The sequence below is a fragment of the Lissotriton vulgaris genome, chromosome 3_1 (genome assembly GCF_964263255.1).
Source record: "Lissotriton vulgaris chromosome 3_1, aLisVul1.2, whole genome shotgun sequence".
NCBI classification, from domain to species: domain Eukaryota; kingdom Metazoa; phylum Chordata; class Amphibia; order Caudata; family Salamandridae; genus Lissotriton; species Lissotriton vulgaris.
Window position 1 is genome coordinate 2,122,822,913 of NC_141689.1, and position 12,183 is coordinate 2,122,835,095.

Here is a 12,183-nt window from a genome sequence, read left to right on the forward strand (position 1 = left end):
CACAAGATTACATTGGTGGTCAACAAGAGGAGGAGGAGGAGGAGGAGGAGGAGGAGGGGAGGAGAAGATGGCTGCAAGAACACAATACCCCATACCAGCCAAAACCACACATCGTATGGGAGTTTTTTCCGATCCCAGAGGGAAAGAAAAAAGTAAATGCGGCCAAGGTGACTTGCCTGATCTGTGGCGTGGAACTTTCCAGGGGAAACCCTAATAAGAAATACTCTTTTGGAAACAACACCATGATTCGCCACATGCAGCGCAGGCATCCAATCAACTATTCTGCTGCAGAGATGAGGGAACTGGCCAGTAACCTTCCCCAATCTTCAAGCTCCACCTCCCAAAGAAATCAACCCACTCCAACGGGACCAGAGGCAAGGGAGACGATCCCTTACATTCAGCCACGGTTTGGGGATTTCCGTATAACATGCATACATTGTGGTAAGTCCATCTCCTATGGTGAACTGAGGATAAAGCTCATCGTCCTTGCTGGGGACAACCACAAATGCCCCAAAAAAAGCTAATTTTTTCTTATTTTTTTTCTGCTCCAGTTGAGCCATTTTCAATTCCCTGTTTTTTCGTTTATCCCCAGAAAAATACGAAAAAAAATATAAAATAGTTCATAAAAGCCAAAAAAAGTACAAAATGTTCCAAAAACACAAAAAAATATAAAACAACAAAAAGAAGAAAAAAAACTGTTCTTTTTAGAACTACCTCCAATTTATAAAAAAAAAGGCTACATTTTTTAATAACTCTGTCATTCTTCTTTCCCCATGGGCCGCTCCCCGGTTCGCTCCCCGGTGCGCGTACTGGGCGCTCCCCCCGCGCAGATCAAAAAATATATATATATATTTTGCACCATGGGGTCCTTTTATAGCCCCCACATCAAACCTAGGGGATCAGGGGGGGTCTACCCTGCCCCCTTATGGTCATTTCCCCTTTTTTTCCCACCTCTTGTGTCTCTATGCTACCGAGACACAAGATGGCGGCCGGTCCGGACTGTTTCGAATGTTTACAGACACCCGATAGCCAATCCGCCCAGAGCGCTCCCCGGAGCGCGTACCGGGGCGCTGCCATAGATATATATATTTTTTTAACCTAAATTACTCAAAATCCACTGGAGCACATTTCTTGAGACATAGCAAAGGCACATCGGGCTACCAGTCCCTACAATTTTGCCAAGTTTGGTGGAAACCCATTCAGCCGTTCGGGCTAAAAGTGAGGTCGACCCCCCTATGGAAATTAACATGGGGAAAACACGATTTGGGACCCCCCTTTTATCTCGGCCCCCACTTGACGAATCCCCCCAAACTGATTTGTTAACTGCCTTATTAAGTGTATCTTAGTGAATAAATATATTAGCAAGTAACTTTTAAATATTGAAATGTATGTATCAGTGTTTCACTTTGTGTATAAGTGGCTGTATGGGTTGGTGACTGACTCACTGTTTGTATGTGTTTTGAAGACAGCATATGTACAGGACTGTATGGATGGATGACTGTGTATATGTGTGTGTTAGTGAGTAAACGACTGTCTCACTATTGTCTTTTTCAGTAACAACATATGTTTTAATCTAGTATATGTGAGTATTGATATATATAAGTGAGTATATGGGAGAGTGAGAGAATGTAAGAGTTCCTGTTTAAATAAGTATGTGTTTCTATAAGTGATTGTTTAAGAGAGTAGGTATGTGTAAGTTTCCTTAGAAGTAAAGTGGTAGTGTGTGTATAGCTGTATATGCAAATAAATGGATGTTCAATAGTTTTTTGCATGTGTGAATATGTGTGTGAGTAACTTTTGGATGACTGTCAGTGTGTAACAGGATGTATAGGTCTATCACTACATATGATGAGTGAATATATATATGAATGACTATATAGAACTGTTGGTGAATGAGTGGATGTGTATGAAGATGTTGGAATTACCTAATAAGTTGTTGTAATTGGTATTGGTTTCTCCTTTTTTAAGAAAATGTTAGTTTCTATTTTTGAATGTGTGTGTCAAAGGTTATTTTATGCTGATAGGAGGTCTGCCACTTTGTCACAAGGATGGTGTCATCAGTGATGTCATGAGTGATGTCACTGACCATGTCATGAGTGATGTAATATGTGACGTCATCAGCAGTGCATTGCAGGCGCGCAAGTTATAGTGAGTCCAACTAACTATAACGTGGAATTTCATAAGGTTTTATGTCAGTAAAATTTCCCGCTAACTATAACTGGTGTGAAACGTATTGTTTTTTCAGTGAATTTCAAAGTTTTTTTTAATGCTAATTCCTAACTATAAGTCTCACTTTATAAGTAAGACTGTTAGCGCTCTAGTTGTTCTTTAGAACGCTCTGGTACATACTGTCATTGGGCTATAGTTGCACTACATCTGGCTGATATTTGGGCTACATTTGAATTTTTTTGTCTCTGGTGGCCATCTTTGGGCTACATTGGGCTACATTGGGCTACATTTGGGCTACATTTGGGCTCTAACATATATATAGCCCAATGTAGCCCAATATATATTTTTAAAAAGTTAATTTTCTTAAAAACAACAGGAGCATATATCTTGAGACATAGTAAAGGCTCATCGGGCTACCAGTCCCTACAATTTTTCAAATTATTTTTTTGTATATTGTTTATTTTTTGTTTGTTTGTTTTTTGCCCTGGAGCGCTCCCGGTGCGCGCCCCGGTGAGCGCCCCGGAAGGTGTAGTATTTTGAAGCGCCCCGGTGCGCGAACCGGGAAGCGTCCCGTTAGCGCCAATGTCGCGATCGAAAACAACATTGTGACGCGTCGCGTAAGCGTGACGTATCGCGTAGCCGCGTGATGTGTCTTATGACGCGCTGCGTAAACGCACTCGGAAGCGCTCCGTGGTGCAGCCCGGAGCGCGTAATGTAAGTGTGCCGGAGCGCGTAACTTAAGCGCATCGGGTCATGTGACTTGAAAATAACACTTTTCATTGGTTCTCATCATTTTTTTTCTCCAAATAATGAAAGCCCCCTCCTTTTTTCCTCATTCTTACTTTCTTCATTGAGAGAGAAAGAGCTATTTTTGAGCAAACAATGGCATCACTTGTTGCTGCAGCTGGTGCACCCCCACCACCACCCCCACCACCAAGAAAAGAAGGTCCACCACCACAGTTTCTTGAAGGACAAGAAGAAGAGGAGGAAGAAGAGGAGGAGGATCAACAACCAAGGCGCTTCCTGCCTGAAGAACCAAGACAAAGGCACGTTAAAGTGCACTTTATTTGGCAATTCTTTTCTTTTCCTGATGACCAGAAAAAGGTGAACGCCCCCAAAGTCACCTGTCTTATTTGTGACAAAGTTCTCTCCAGGGGCAATCCCACAAAGAAATATTCTTTTGGTAATTTTACCATGATCCGCCACATGGAGAGGTGGCATCCCAATAACTTAGCCCAGGCTGAAGTACAGGAACTTCGAAACAACCCACGTCCTGTGTCCAGCACTTCCTCTACTGTACCCTCACTTTCTGGTCCTGAAGAACGCCAAATGGTGCCAAATATTCAGCAAAAATTTGGCAACCTCAAATTTGTTTGCATTTTCTGTGGCAAAACATTATGTTACGGTGAACTTAGTATCACCTTAATAAATAATGCTGTAGACAACCACCAATGCAGCAAGAAAAGGAAGCAGTAATTTTTTTCTTTTTTTTGCTCCTGTTGAGCCATTTCCAATTCCCTGTTTTTTGTTTGTTCCCATTAAAAAAAACCAAAAATATAAAATTGTTCAAAAATACAAAAAAAAATGTTCAAAAAAATAATATAAAACAACAAAAAGAATTTAAAAAAAGTTCTTTTCAGAACTACCTCCCATTTATAAAATATTGCTAAAAATATTAAACTCTGGCATTCTTTTTTCTCTTTTGTGCACTTCCCGTTGCGCGTACCGGGCGCTCCCTCCGCGACAATCGAAAAAAAAAATATTATATTTTTTTGCCCCGCGAGGCCCTTTTATAGCCCCCACATCAAACCTAGGGGATCAGGGTGGGCCTACCCTGCTCCCTTATGGTCATTTCCCCCTTTGTTTTGTCCACCTCTTGTGTCTCGATCCTACCGAGACGCAAGATGGCGGCCGCTCCGGACTGTTTCGAATGTTTACAGACATCCAAGAACCAATCATCTTTCTGCGCGCAAGTCGCGTGGCGTGCCCGGTGCGCTCCCTGGTGCGCGTACCGGGGCGCTGCCATAGATATATATATATTTTTTTAACCTACATTACTCAAAATCCACTGAAGCACATATCTTGAGACATAGCAAAGGCACATCGGGCTACCAGTCCCTACAAGTTTGCCAAGTTTGGCGGAAATCCATTCAGCCGTTCGGGTTAAAAGTGAAACCGACCGCCCTATGGAAATTAACATGGGGAAAACACGTTTTGGGACCCCTCTTTTATCTCGGCCCCCACTTGACGAATCCCCCCCAAACTTTCAGGGAAGGAGCGGAGCGGAGCGGGGCATTTCTTGGGAGAAATTCGCGAAGATTCGTCCACTGGCGCCAAAGTTATTCCCAATAGAATGTTGCGGATTTCCTATGGAAAGTAGATCCTAACTATAACTACCTACTGGCGACCGCCAGTAGGTAATATATATAAATATATAAATGTATATATATATATATATATATATATATATATATATATATATATATATATATATATATATATATATATATATATATATATATATATATATAGATAGATAGATAGATAGATAGATAGATAGATAGATAGATAGATAGATAGATAGATAGATAGATAGATAGATAGATAGATAGATAGATAGCATGGAAAGTGAAGTCTAGGCACTTTTACGTCAGATGATGTCAACGGTCAGCGCTACCACTCTAAAAGTTGTTCCAGGCCATTGCTATTAAGTAAATATTATTTGAAAAAAGGTGCGAAGTGTAAGACTTTGTCATGTCACTTCTCTCGATGTGTTTCCGGGTATCAGAGTGCGAGGGCAACATGATGTCAGATTTGATGTTCTTATTATTTTATTGCAATGACACCACTGAATGGATTCTGTCTGACTATGTCTGCAGGTACCATTCTATGAATTATAAACGGTCAGAGAGAGGCTTGGTGAAGTGCTAAAGGCATCAGGGAACAACACTTCATGTGAAATTGGACGCCGCGTGCTGCCGCGGGCAGAAACGAGCGCGCGGTCACAGCCAACAACCATGGCACTGAATACACTGTTTGTTTCCTGTGCTTCATATTTGCAGGGATGCGAAAGTTCAGGTCTTTTTGAACCCAGGACGTGCAAAAACTAATAATGGAAAGTGCAGAGAGTGTGAAAACAATCACCGAGGGGTTATATTGGGGTCTCTCTCTGCAGCCTTACATGATTATATGATCGCGCGCTCTCACGGCGGATCTCACCTGGAAATGGATGTGATTGGTTTCACAATGATGCCACTGGTATTTTGGAATAAACAAATTATACTTCGAAGCGCACTTGCCGGAAACACTAAGCAAAAGAGGCTGCGCTATAGACAGTATCAGAATATAATAACTGCTAACATACAAAAATGTACCACATTTATGTTTTCATTTGGCATTTAAAATGAATTCTTACTGATTCTTGAGACACCGTGAGAAGAATAAGAGCTGCATTTATCTTAGAGAACCGTGAGCATTGAGGATATGTCTATCATTCTGGACATAGACATACTCAAGGCAACACTGCCACCCTGAGGACAATAATGTGATTCAAGATCAGGCATTCTGATCCTGAGTGGAAAAGGTGCACATTAATTAGCAAGATCAGAAACGACAGCTTTTTTTGCATGTTGGCACACTCGTGTTTGAATAAATAATATATACCGATCTATAAAAATAGCTGGTCTCGCTCGCCATAGAGACTGGCCGGTATCAGTTTTCCGATCTCCCTTCCACCTCGTCTCTATCCCTTGCCCTTCCTCCTGTTTTCTCCAACATCCTGAATTCTGCACCCTTCCCTCATTCACTCCCCATCTCCTTGTTTTACTTATCTTTTCCCCTCTATCTCCTTGTTTTACTTATCCCACTTCTGTCTCTTGTCCTTATCGCATTTCACATTTCCCTCAGTTTTCTTCCTTTTCCTATTGTTCTTTTCTCGCCACAAACGCAAGTACTGAGGCGTGCAGGGATGTGACCAACACCAACATGAACTCAGACCCCTACGTTCCTGAATCATCGGAAGTCCCAGTCCGTGGGATCAATGCATCAAGTGAAACGATTGACAACGCCAGACTGCCCACGGGAATAGTGCACCTCTGAGGGGTGGGATTCAACATCCCCAACCCGTCGAAATGGACTTTGTTACAAGGACACAGGGGGGTTTAAAGGGCTCTGATAAAAATGTGAAAACTTTATCACACATTGATTTGTCACTGGAGTCAGTCCCATATGTGGCTCTCCTGGCTGGGGTCCCGAAGTTAGCTGAGGGTAGGGTAGAATCCTATACTGAACTCAAAAACAAAACCACCCATTGGCTAAACACCCATAGGCCCCTTCCTCCAAATATACGCAGCAAAATTCTGTTTGCAAGTAGAGTAAACTGGGTTGGTGGGAGGAAGAAGGATATACAGGGGAACTGCTTTTGGTAAATTTTGGAGATCGGTGGGCAGGTACCCATATTTGCAAGGGACTATGGGGCATATTACCAACAACTAGCGATAATGATCACTATGTTGGCTTAGCGGCAATATTATTATCGCCGAGCTCTGCCGATTTTTATCGCAGATAAACCTTGCTATTATCAAGGTTTATCTCAAAAGCGATAAAAATCGGCCGAAATGCATGAATATCGCTGAAAAGTCAGCGATATTCATGCATTACCGAGCCAATGCACTTAGCCATGTTATCCACCTACCATTGGGTAACATGGCTAAGATCTGCTCTGGGCAGGCGTTAGGTTTTGGAGATATTCGCGCTTAGCGCGAATATTTCCAAAAGTAGGTAATAGGAGATAGCGATGCTAGCGACTGTTTCCAGTCACTAACATCTTGGCACGCCCACTTTGCATTTCATTAGGGATAATTATCGCTGACATGCAAAGTGGGCCCCAAGATGATCGCTATCGCCTACTAGCTGTCGCTAACTGGTGTTAGCGACAGCTAGGTAATAGGGCGATAAAATTATCGCCGCTTTAGCGGGAAAAATTCCTGCTAAAGCGGCGATAAGGCCCTTGGTAATATGCCCCTATATCATAGCCACAAATCCGCCATACAGGCCCTGGACCTTAATTATTTCTATACTGCCCCACCACGAGGTGAACAATCGGAGCATCAGGAAAGGACTGGGGAAGGGCGACATTATAGCGGAACCAGGATCAACTCTCTTGGGCTAGATGGTTTTAATTTTCCATTTAACATTCCTGTAAGAAACAGATTTAGCATCCTGGACATGGTTGATTGATGGAGCCAACTCAGGCACAACCGCCCATTGCCCCTAACCACTCTATTGATATTATTCTGGGTGGGGAGGATGAGCTTATGGGCCAACGATCGGACCATGGGAATATAACAGTGAGTGAAGGAGGGATAAGGAGCAGCCACTCTAGTGTTTATGAGGTCGCTGGTTACTTGGCGCCTGGTTCCACCTTTAAAAGTGTATCAGTAAGGGAGGAGGGTATATTTGTTCAGTCCACCATCTCCTCATGTGAAAACACAGGTATTTCAGCTAATCCCCCTGGGCAAGAAGTAGTCCCCACGCTTGAGGATGGGATGGAGGGAACATCCAATGGCACCAAGGTTATGTCCTGGAATGTAGTAGGACTATGGGGCAAATTAGAGCAGCCGGACTGGGGCAATTGTATAGACAAGCATGAAATATGCCTTTTTCAGGAAACTTAAGCTTTAAAAACTCCACATAGAGTAGGATTCGTTACATACAGCGAGCCAGCAGTGAAAGGTTTAAGAGGGAGACCATCTGGGGGTCTATGTATTTGGGTGGGCTCCCATTTGGGGTATATAGTAAAGCACCTTGACACCCATTCGCCGGATATTCAATGCATCCTCATTTCTAAGTCTGACCTTCCCACTTGGCTATCATTAATGTATACTCCAGACCAGTAAAGTATGGGTATACATCACCAACATTGGATCATTTGGCAGCCCTGTTGCAAACACTTTGAGGGGAAGTACCCCCCATCATAGGTGGCGACTTCAATTGCCACTTTGAGCCCCTAAATGGTTTGCCTTTAACAATCTTGTCTGAGGAAGATGCAACACTATTGATTCCGGCTGCTAATGCCTATCCAATAAGGGGATGGACCCCCCTGGTACTACAATTGACCTCCCTAACTCTAACCTACTCACTGAGGGCCTGTAATGGCAGGTTTGCTGATGATATTCTGGGTCATTTTACTTATAACAAACCAGCCCATGAATCTATATTAGATTACATCCTAATACACACTGAAATCTGGCATAAAGCAACGACGTTTCATGTCTCTCCTCGACCAGAAAGTGGCCATATCCCTTGGTTCTGCAATTGGATATATCAGTCCCAGAATCAGGGCAAGCTGTGGTACATGATAATCTAACTGTGGTAGGTGGAGGTAGACGAATCCGCTGGGGTGCTATAGCCCAGTCCCAAGATACTATAAGCGAAATCTATCTATGTGTTACTTCCATGCTGGAAAAGGTAAACCTTCTTATTAGCTCTGGAGCTTGTGAGATCTTTAATTCAGAGTTAGCAATCCTCCATCAGGAATTTGTTGCAACACTGGCACCCTTTTTTATACTAATAAATTAACGAAGAGCAACCGACCTAGGGGTAAAAGTCCATGGTTTAACATGAAGTGTAGAGATGCTAAAAATGCACTTTTGATATCCCTTGAAAAGGGTGATAGTGCAATTATTAGGGAAAGTGGGTCTTCCTTTAAAAATGTGATTTTATGCGCTAAGGCAGAATGGGAAATGGAAAGATGGCAGGCAATAAAAAATGCCTTAGACCAAAAACATTTTAGAGGCTTTTGGAACTTGCTCCATTCGGGACGAGTCGAGGGCAAGTCTGCCCTTGAGCCCAATATTTCTGAGGATGCCTGGCATCTTTATTTTAAACAGCTATATTCAACCACAACAGGAGATCAACCCATGCATGGTAATACAACCGATATTCGACTTTTAGCGTTCCTATAGATCAACCCGCTTGTACTTTGGCTGAGGTGTCCATTGCTATTGCAAAGTAATTACCTAATAAAGCCCCTGGGTTAGATAGAGTCCCCGGGGATCTTTACAGAAGAGAACAGACAATGTGGGCCCCATACTTTCAATTGCTTTTTAACTTGATTTTGAATGGGATGTCACCCCCTGCCACGTGGGCGGGAGCCGGGATCATCATGATTTATAAAAAGGGGTCCCCAATTGATCCTGTAAACTACAGGCCGATAATCCTGATAGACGTGTCTCAAAAAATGTATGCCAGAGTGTTATTAGCCAGGCTTCACGAATGGATGGAGGACCACGATATTTTGACCCCCCTCCAAGTGGGTTTTAGAAACAAAACCTCGACTTTTGATCAGTTGTTTAGGCTACAACTGATCCACCCTAAACACATAGTCTTGGAGGGAGTGAGTCTTTACCTCACGTTCGTTGACTCAAAATCAGCCTTCGATATGGTTGACTGCGAACAGTTGTGGGGCATATTGCTAGAAATGGGAGCCCCCGTATTTATGCCATCAGTTAAGGCACCTCTATCTAGGGACTTTTGCTAGGGTGAGGTTCGGCAAGAACGGCAACTTGACTTCTCCATTTCCCGTTGAGAAGGGGGTGAGACAGGGGTGTGTGCTTGCTCCGACCCTTTTTTCCCTCTTTCTCAATGGGTTAACTGAAGACCTTCTTGCAGTCAAAGATATAGTTCCCCCAAAACTGGCAGCCTGCAAAATTCCTGCACTAATGTTTGTGGGCGATACCCTGCTCCTATCAAAATCATCTATGGGATGCAGCGTGTCTTAGACAAATTTGGCCAGTTTTGTAAGAGGAGGAATTTGGTGGTTAATATCACAAAGACCAAATATATGGTCTTTAATGCAAATTCCACCAATTGCCCCCACCCTGCTCTGGATGGTAGACCATTGGAAAGAGTCTCTATCTTTGATTATTTGGGACTCTCTCTAAAAGACAAATTGGGGTGGACCTCCCAAATTATCAAGGCCAACCTAAAACTGACCCAAGCTACTCGAGGGATCCTAACACTCTATAAAACTTTGGTTTTAAAGGTGATTAAAGAGCAACCGACCTAGGGGTAAAAGTCCATGGTTTAACATGAAGTGTAGAGATGCTAAAAATGCACTTTTGATATCCCTTAAAAAGGGTGATAGTGCAATTATTAGGGAAAGTAGGTCTTCCTTTAAAAATGTGATTTTATGGGCTAAGGCAGAATGGGAAATGGAAAGATGGCAGGCAATAAAAAATGCCTTAGACCAAAAAGATTTTAGAGGCTTTTGGAACTTGCTCCATTCGGGACGAGTCGAGGGCAAGTCTGCCCTTGAGCCCAATATTTCTAAAGGATGCCTGGCATCTTTATTTTAAACAGCTATATTCAACCACAACAGGAGATCAACCCATGCATGGTAATACAACCGATATTCGACTTTTAGCCGTTCTTATAGATCAACCCGCTTGTACTTTGGCTGAGGTGTCCATTGCTATTGCGAAGTAATTACCTAATAAAGCCCCTGGGTTAGATAGAGTCCCCGGGGATCTTTACAGAAGAGAACAGGCAATGTGGGCCCCATACTGTCAATTGCTTTTTAACACGATTTTGTTATGTAATGTTATGTTATGTTATGTTATGTTATGTTATGTTATGTTATGTTATGTTATGTTATGTTATGTTATGTTAAGGTAAGCTTATAAAGCGCTCTGTCACCATGGGTTTCCTGGCGCTGATCTGGTGCTGAGGGAGGCAAGGGAGATTAGCCAGATTGTGGGAAGAGCCATGTTTTTAAAGATTTGCAAAATTGAATGAGCGAATTGGAGGATTTAAGCAAGGGAGGAAGAGAGTTCCAGAATTTAGGGGCCAAATGTGCGAATCTCCGGCCTCCGATTCTGCAGAGTTTGATAGAGGGAACAAACAGGAGGTGGAGGTGAGAAGATCTGAGGTTACGTGAAGGGCAGTGGGGACTGATGAGGGATTTCAGGAAGGCAGGGCAGGGACCGGTTAAAGATTTGAAGGTGAGGCAGCCGATCTTGAAGGCTACCCTCGAAGTGATAGGAAGCCAATGCAATTTGGTAAGAAGAGGTTTAGCGGATTGCCATTTCGGGATCCCGAAGGACAATATCACCGCTTGGTTCTGAACAATCTGTAATCTAAAGAGAAGGGCCTTAGGCAGACCGTGATAGAGAGAGTTCGAGAAATCCAAGCGGGAGAGGACGAGAGCCATGATGACTTGAATCAGGGCTTCGGTAGTCAGGAGATAGGCCACCTTCCTGATCCTGCGCAGCTGATACATGCAGGAGAAGACCACCATCCCTATCTGGGGCTTAAGGGATAGCTCGGAGTCAATGGTGAACCCGAGGCTCTTCACCGAGGCCACAGGGGTGGGGGGAGGGCCAAGCTCTGCCGGCCAGAAGTGCGGACCCCAGTGGGTAGAGCTCTTGCCAGGGAGAAGGAGCTCCGTCTTCCCGGGGTTCAATTTGAGTTGATTCTGGCTCATCCACTGGAGAATGTGGGACATGACCGCCTGAAAATTAGAAATAGCAGAAGAAGAGTTAAGAGGAAAGATGAGTTGCAGGTCGTCAGTGTAGTTAAAGACGATGACGTCCCACTGCCTCAGAGAAAAGAGAAGAGGTCGGAGATACAGATTGAAGAGAAGAGGGGATAAGGAGGAGCCCTGGGGGACCCCGCAGAGTGAACGCTCCCTAGGTGCCCTGAAAGTACCCAAGCTGACTGTCTGAGACCTACCGGTCAGAAAGGATTCGACCCATGCCAGCGCCAGGCCCTGGATGCCGGCCTGCTCGACACGGTGGAGGAGGATGTTATGGTCCACCGTGTCGAAGGCGGCCGACAGATCTAAGAGAACCAGGGCCTGGGGGGTACCCCTGTCAGCGCCGTCTCTCAGAGCATCCAACATTTGAATGGGATGTCACCCCCTGCCACGTTAGCGGGAGCCGAGATCATCCTGATTTATAAAAAGGGGTCCCCAATTGATCCTGTAAACTACAGGCCGATAAGCCTGATAGACGT